General features: G+C 30.7%; 1 long non-coding RNA gene across 1 annotated transcript; it reads left to right on the top strand.

Annotated features, from left to right (window-relative positions):
• Positions 1 to 590: 590 nt before the first annotated feature.
• LOC143048222 (uncharacterized) lies at positions 591 to 2,794 on the top strand. The gene is made up of 2 exons (XR_012969768.1): positions 591 to 679; positions 2,211 to 2,794. It is a non-coding gene; the product is annotated as an uncharacterized LOC143048222 (long non-coding RNA).
• Positions 2,795 to 6,992: the final 4,198 nt, after the last annotated feature.

The raw sequence follows: 6,992 nt of genomic DNA, 5'->3' as shown, positions 1-6,992 counted from the left end.
CTTCTGTTATATCTCCTTATACCTGACTGAAGCATGCATCTCAGTCTACTCAGGTTTAGTAGGTAAACAAATGATTGATTGTTCGACACCAAAAATAATTGATTTTGGAAAAAAAACAGCTCTGTATATCTTTGAAAAATTGATTTAAAGTTTCTAGTTAATTTCACTTTGTATCATCACACACACAAAAACACGACATAATAACCCATTGCATGATAAGGAGATGCATTCGTTAAAATTATTTAAAAGCAGTGAAAATAACACCGGTGACAGGTTACCATCTGGAAATTAATGTTTGATATTGTTTTTCATTGACCATTCGTAAGACATATAGGAAACTTAAGTAAGGGAGAATATGGTAGATGGAAAAATAAAAAACTCAAACAATAAGTCAACGTTGTTGTCAATATATATATGAACACTTATGTAAACTCATCATAGAAAGGAATACGCTAGAATCACGTTTCATATAAAAAATACTTTTAAAGTCTAGTATATGTTTGTATTGACACCCTCTTTTAACAACGACAAACTAACACGTCAAAAATCAATATTTAAAGTATTGAATTCATTGATTTATGTGGATTACACATGACACAAAATTATAAGTTTAACATACACATATCACATGATCATACTTACTGTAGGAACACATGTAAACAATACTTGAAATACGAAGGTAGGTCTTGATATTAAGTATTTGTGTTTTAACAATTAGGTTCTGATATGGTTATATAATAGCACAACGAAATTACAGTACAGCATATTAAATATTCTTATTTAGTACATGTCTTTATTGTCATAAATTTTATGCCTGGGCAGATAAGATTTTAAAGCAACAATCAGTCATACATGATTTAAAATAAATACTTCTGAAGTAAGTGGTTCTAAATCATCAAAGCACTTTTTGTGTCCTATCGAAGTTTTTTTTTGTGTCATGTCGAAGTATTCAATATTCGAAATGAGAATTCATTGATGCTTTATTTTTGGAGTTCCTTTGTTCATTATTTTGACGAGCCAGCAAATGCATGACATAGCGATCTTAGATTCAATCGTTGGCGTATAGTCGGCGGTGTCAACATTTCGGTTCAGTCTGCTGTTGATTTGATTTTTTAGACATCAATTACTTTGTCAAACGGACATGCCATTTCATGAAATTTGGACAGAAGCCGGTAAATGACTTAAATACAGTATCCAGAGCAAAATTGTATAATTATTTATTTTCATTTTTCTGTTATCACAGATGACTTCTGTTTCTTAGTTTCTTTTTACGTTTAACATCCAGGCGTAGTCTGAGGTTAACGTTTTCAAGGAATCAATAACTTTGTGAAACATTCATGGATATGTACGAAACTTTGACAGAAGTTTATTTAAGAAATATTTGATGCAAGCTATATTTAATTGTAGTTTTAACATGGATATGCATTACATTCGTAATTATTTTTGCCCGAGCGAATACGTATATAATGCCTACCCAGGTTTAAACTACAATAAAGTATAGCTTGCATCAATTATTTCGATTCTCATTAGGACAATTAAGGTAATTTCTATGTCCGATGTATATACATAAGGTATATATATAGCGTTTAGTAGAAGTTTGTCAGTTGCAGCTATTCCTTTAAGTTCTCTCCGAGTTTGTAAAAATGGCATTGCATATGTCTTTTGTTAAACCTTATTCAAAAGACTGAAAAAAACCTTTATATATTTCATGCGTCCGAAGCGCTTTTACTGGATTAAGCTTTAACAGGAACTTTCAAAGTCAAATATATGAAAGTTTATACAAACCGAAATAGTTAAAAAAAAAACAAAAAACAAACAAAATAAAAACCTGTATGACCAAAAAGTGTTAGCACTTGAACAGCTGCAATTTTACTTGCTTGGGATAGGTTGAACTTCTTTGGAGTGGTTTCTTCTATCTTACTCTACGTTATTTTTAATTCATTCATGAACAATATGCAATTAACCATTTTTGACCATTTCCTGTCATGGTCATGGAAATTTAATAGAAGACGTTTTCATATCTGATCATAGGAATAGTCTGTATTTCTCTATTTAAGATTAAGCAGAATTTCTATTAAAACAATTACGGATATGCATGCATCACCTGCAATAAGAAATCACACTCAGTAAAAAAGTTCTTAGTTAGTAATAATGTAATAACAATAAATTGAACAAATAGTAAAGATAATGTGAATAATTTTATTTTTTAGATTAACTTGTATTTCAATGAGAAGGAATAACGTTTTCATCTAAGATTTACGGTTTTGACTTTTGACGGAAGCAATAAAAACTGATCACAACTTCCGTTTTAATGGAATCAAGAGTTACCCGACAATCTGCTAGATGAAAATTAAAAGGCAATATAAATAAGGTTAACAACAACAAGGAATTGCGTATGAGCCCACAACCATTAACTAACAAACGCGAGAAAATGGTATCGAAAGCGTCGTTAAAAAGTTCAGTGGTTTCAGCATCGCTTAAACGAAAACGGAGCTCTGACCAGATAATAAAAGAACCAAAAGAAAAGGTCGTTGCATCAGTGTCATCTACATCAACAACTGTCAAAAGAAATACACACAACTCGAAAGCTTTATCAATACGTATTAAAGAAAGGAAGATAAGTAACAAAAAGAGGAAGGCTGTATGCGCTTCAACATCCAGGTGTGAATACAAAAGAACTTACTGGAATCGGAAACCAACGCCAAGTATTTTGACTCTATTTAGTAAAGGGACTACCGACCAATCTCCTATCATTCGCCTATTTTGAGTTTTTATAATAATATTTCAAGTCCAATCTATGTTGTATTGACCAAAACACCTTAAAAATAGCAATTTTGCTATGATAGGAATCAGGATCAAATTGTTTACACTGATCGATGAAAGAAAGCATATTGTCTATTTTCTGAAAAAAGTTCCAAAATGTCAAACATTGACGTTGAATCAACATGTTTAAAATTTCATACCGATAATTTCATATCAGCAATCGCGAACCAAGAAAATCGTAAAATTTGCTAAAAAATAGAACAGTCGTTATGCAAATATCATTAAATTTTAGTTTGATAAATTGAGTTGCTATTCATCTCAACAATGACACTGTTTAAGCAGCTTTCATCATACCTGGGGGATAATACTCAATTTTGATCCTGAAGTGCTACACAGTTTTAAAACGGAATTTCCTTTCCCGGTGTATCTTTAGGATTGGCAATCTCCTGAATGGCAATGTTGTATGTTGTAATAAGACATATGAAGAAACTTTTATCCCCTGATGCGGACCAATAATACACGTTCGTAAACAAAGCCAATTTGATTAGATGAAGCCAAAGCAATGTAGTAAATTAATTTGTTTCACGATAAAATATGAAAAGATACCTTACTTACTTTTTATAATGATTTTAACTAAATTCATAGCAAGCAGTACAAATGTCAATTTTTATCTCCAGTATTGTTAACGCTACAACTAATGTTGAAATTTTAATTTTGATGTTACCCATGTTTTAATTGAATTAAAAAAAAACTTTGTTTCCAAAGCAAGTGAAAGAAGAACGTCATATTAGAATGCATTACAATTATCAACAGTGGTTCTATGTACATACATGTGAAGTAGTATTTAGTATTCTCAGATTCAAAAATTTCACACTCAAAAACAAAATGAAATTCATCCCGAATTGGTTCTGAATAACACAGAGGCATTACATATAACTTCTCAGTTCCGACCCGACGTGACTGCATATTTACAAATCTCGTTTAGAAAAACTGACGCCCCTTTTTAACAAGAACAGCAGAAGTCCAAAGGATGACTATAATTCTATACCCATGACAACCCTTGGCCATTGCAAATGTATAACAATTGAAAATGAAAGGCATGCATGTTTTAAACTTCTCCATAAAAAAATGTGACATTATAGGAATACCCCTTCCTAAATAATTGAAATCTGTTCTTTTGCATTAAATCTTGATGTAAATAAGATACTTGTACACCGAATTGAGATAATGGCGTCATATGTGTTTCTTAAATCACTTAGTTTTTGATCAAAAGACACAATATAAACATTATTGACAGTAACTCTTCATCAAAAAAATTAGGGTTATGTTAGGTAGGGATAATAAAGTAAATGTTTAAAAACTATTTCTAAAGAAATTCATATTTTTGAGTGCAATCATATTGTTGTTCATTAAAGTTCCTCACGTTAGCTAATTACGAACAGTACAAGACTTAACTTAGTTAATAACTATACACTACACACATATCACATGATCATACTTAGTAACAAATGTAAACAACATTTTGAATAAGAAGGTAGGTCTTAATATTTTATATTATGTATAAGTTTTTAAACGATTAATGTTGAGGATTGATATGATAATGGAATGTAATTGTACGAAGAAATTTAAGTACACCTTATTAAAATATAGTACCATCGTAAATTTGTCAATTCTGGATGATTTTAAATGGTACTTGACGACAAGAAAACTTCAATCGATTAATACATAGTTCAAGATAAATACATCTTATAGCATATTTATAGATCCACAAAGGCCTATTTGTGTAGGCATGAACATTTGAAATGATGAACACATGTATAGTCTTAAGTGAATAATAAGTTCTACGTAATAAAACATCAATTGAAAAGTTTAAAAACAATGATTTTAAAATATCAATCATTAGAGGGATAGTGATATAGTTGGCGAACTAATTCCCATTTGGCCAAATGGGAATTAGTTCGCCAACTATATGTGACCAGGTGGAATAAGGCTCAGATAAATTGAATGCAGAACGTTCATATATTTTAATAAATATAACATAGAAGGCAACGACAGATCTGAAATATACAGATAATGACAAATAAATACAACTTTACATAGAAATGCATATGAATATATCATTTTGTAGCAACTAATGTATATTATGTTTAATTACACAATTGAAAATAAATAATAATGCAAAATACAGTTAAATGACAACTCTGAATGTAAACAATTTGTTAATCAATGCTAATGAAAACTGTTCACTAAAGTAAGTTTACCATACTTCTATATAAAATACTATACGACATTGAAAGTTAATGACAGGTAAATAAGAAAATATAAAGTTTGAAATACAATTAGCAAAGTAAATGAAACTAAATAAAATATTTAAGTCAAAAACATTTAACCATAAACTAATTTGAAAATCCCTTAAATGTAAATATCTTATAATGCTGGCTACGACTCTTAGTGTTGTTTCTGGTGTTTCTTATTCTGCATTGACAAAATAGGTAAAAAGTACAATATATATAGTCAATAGGTGAACTGTTAAACTAGATAGAACCAGATAAAACAACTATTAAGTAAGGTAGTTTGTCCAATAGCCAGTGGTGAGTAAATATCAAAGAGCCCAAATAGAGTATTTTGGATTCATTGAACCATATAATACAAATTATGCTCAATATAGTAGGATCATTATAATATAGGGCAAAATAGATATATAAACTAAGTACAAAGTTGGGAATAATATCAAATAGATAATATGTATATAAATGAACTTGTCCACATATATCACTATCCCTCTAATGATGGATATTTTAAAATTATTGTTTTTACTCTTGTGTTCATCTGATGAAAATCGTTTATTAGATTTCACGAGTCTGTCATTTTAGCATAAAGTAAATGGAAAATGCTCATTCAGAATAATTTCTTCATCACTGAAAAAACCCACCTCATGTAAGAAAATTTGGCAAAACCACAGGGTTTGGTGCTCGGTGCCAATGCGCGTATCTTGAGCTGTTATAACTTTGTTCAGAACAAGGCTCCATATTCGAAAACCGGAGCCCCCCAAAAAACATTGTTTAAATAAGCAGGGAGCTCTTCAATGCAGAGCCTGGTGTCAAAAAATAAAGTGAGAATTGAGAACGGATCCAATTAAAAGATTTTCAGAAAGGATTTTTTTCCTTTGAACAGGTGAATTTCACATGAACCACGCAAAATAAATCAAAATTGAATACTGTGGATTCACTTTTATTCGTGGGATACCAATTTTCGTGGATTTCGTTGATACAGGTAAACCACGAATTCAAATGTCCAACGAATTTCAATTTTCTATAAGCTTGTATGCAGATTTTAGCAAAACCACGAAATCAAATATTCACGAAAATGCAAGTTTTTCTCAATAAACGAAAATTGGTAACCACGAAAATAAATAAATCCACAGTACTTAGATAAATTAACGTCATAAGTATTCAATATTTGACGTTAACCTTGCGAACTGAAGGTAGAACAGATCGAGACAATAAAGATGACCGTAAAGTGTTTAGGTATATATGCATCGTGTGTGCCCTGTTTCTAATCTTTAAGGTTATGTTTCGTTTTAAATGTAGTCTTTTCCCTTGTTTTGTACAAAAAAAAGTAAAATGAACAATTAAGTTCATCGCATTTTAATTCAACATTCCGCAAATCCCTATAAGACCTACAATAAAAAAATGATATGCCAAAGCTTATAATAATGAATTAAACGAAAAGTAAAGACAGTATGATTTTCCCCCAGATGAACCTGTTATTCAATAAGATTGGATGAAGATTTTATCGGAGATTGATGGTTCTGACATTTGAGTGAAGAACCTGTATTCCATGAGATCGGATGAAGATTTTATCGGAGATTGATGTATCTGACATTTGGTTGAAGTACCTGTATTCAATGAGATTGGATGAAGATTTTATCGGAGATTGATGGTTCTGATATTTGATTGAAGAACCTGTATTCATTGAGATTGGATGAAGATTTTATCGGAGATTGATGGTTCTGACATTTGATTGGAGCACCTGTATTCATTGAGATTGGACGAAGATTTTATCGGAGATTGATGGTTCTAACATTTGATTGAAGCACCTGTATTCAATGAGATTGGATGAGGAGATTGATGGTTCTGAAATTTGATTGAAGCAATACAAAATAATCAGTTATCCTGTTATTTCAATGGAACAAAGAATTACACGGCAAACTGTTAAAGCATTATTAC

Source organism: Mytilus galloprovincialis, chromosome 10, assembly GCF_965363235.1.
Source record: "Mytilus galloprovincialis chromosome 10, xbMytGall1.hap1.1, whole genome shotgun sequence".
NCBI lineage: Eukaryota > Metazoa > Mollusca > Bivalvia > Mytilida > Mytilidae > Mytilus > Mytilus galloprovincialis.
This window is presented reverse-complemented; position numbering and strand designations above follow the sequence as displayed.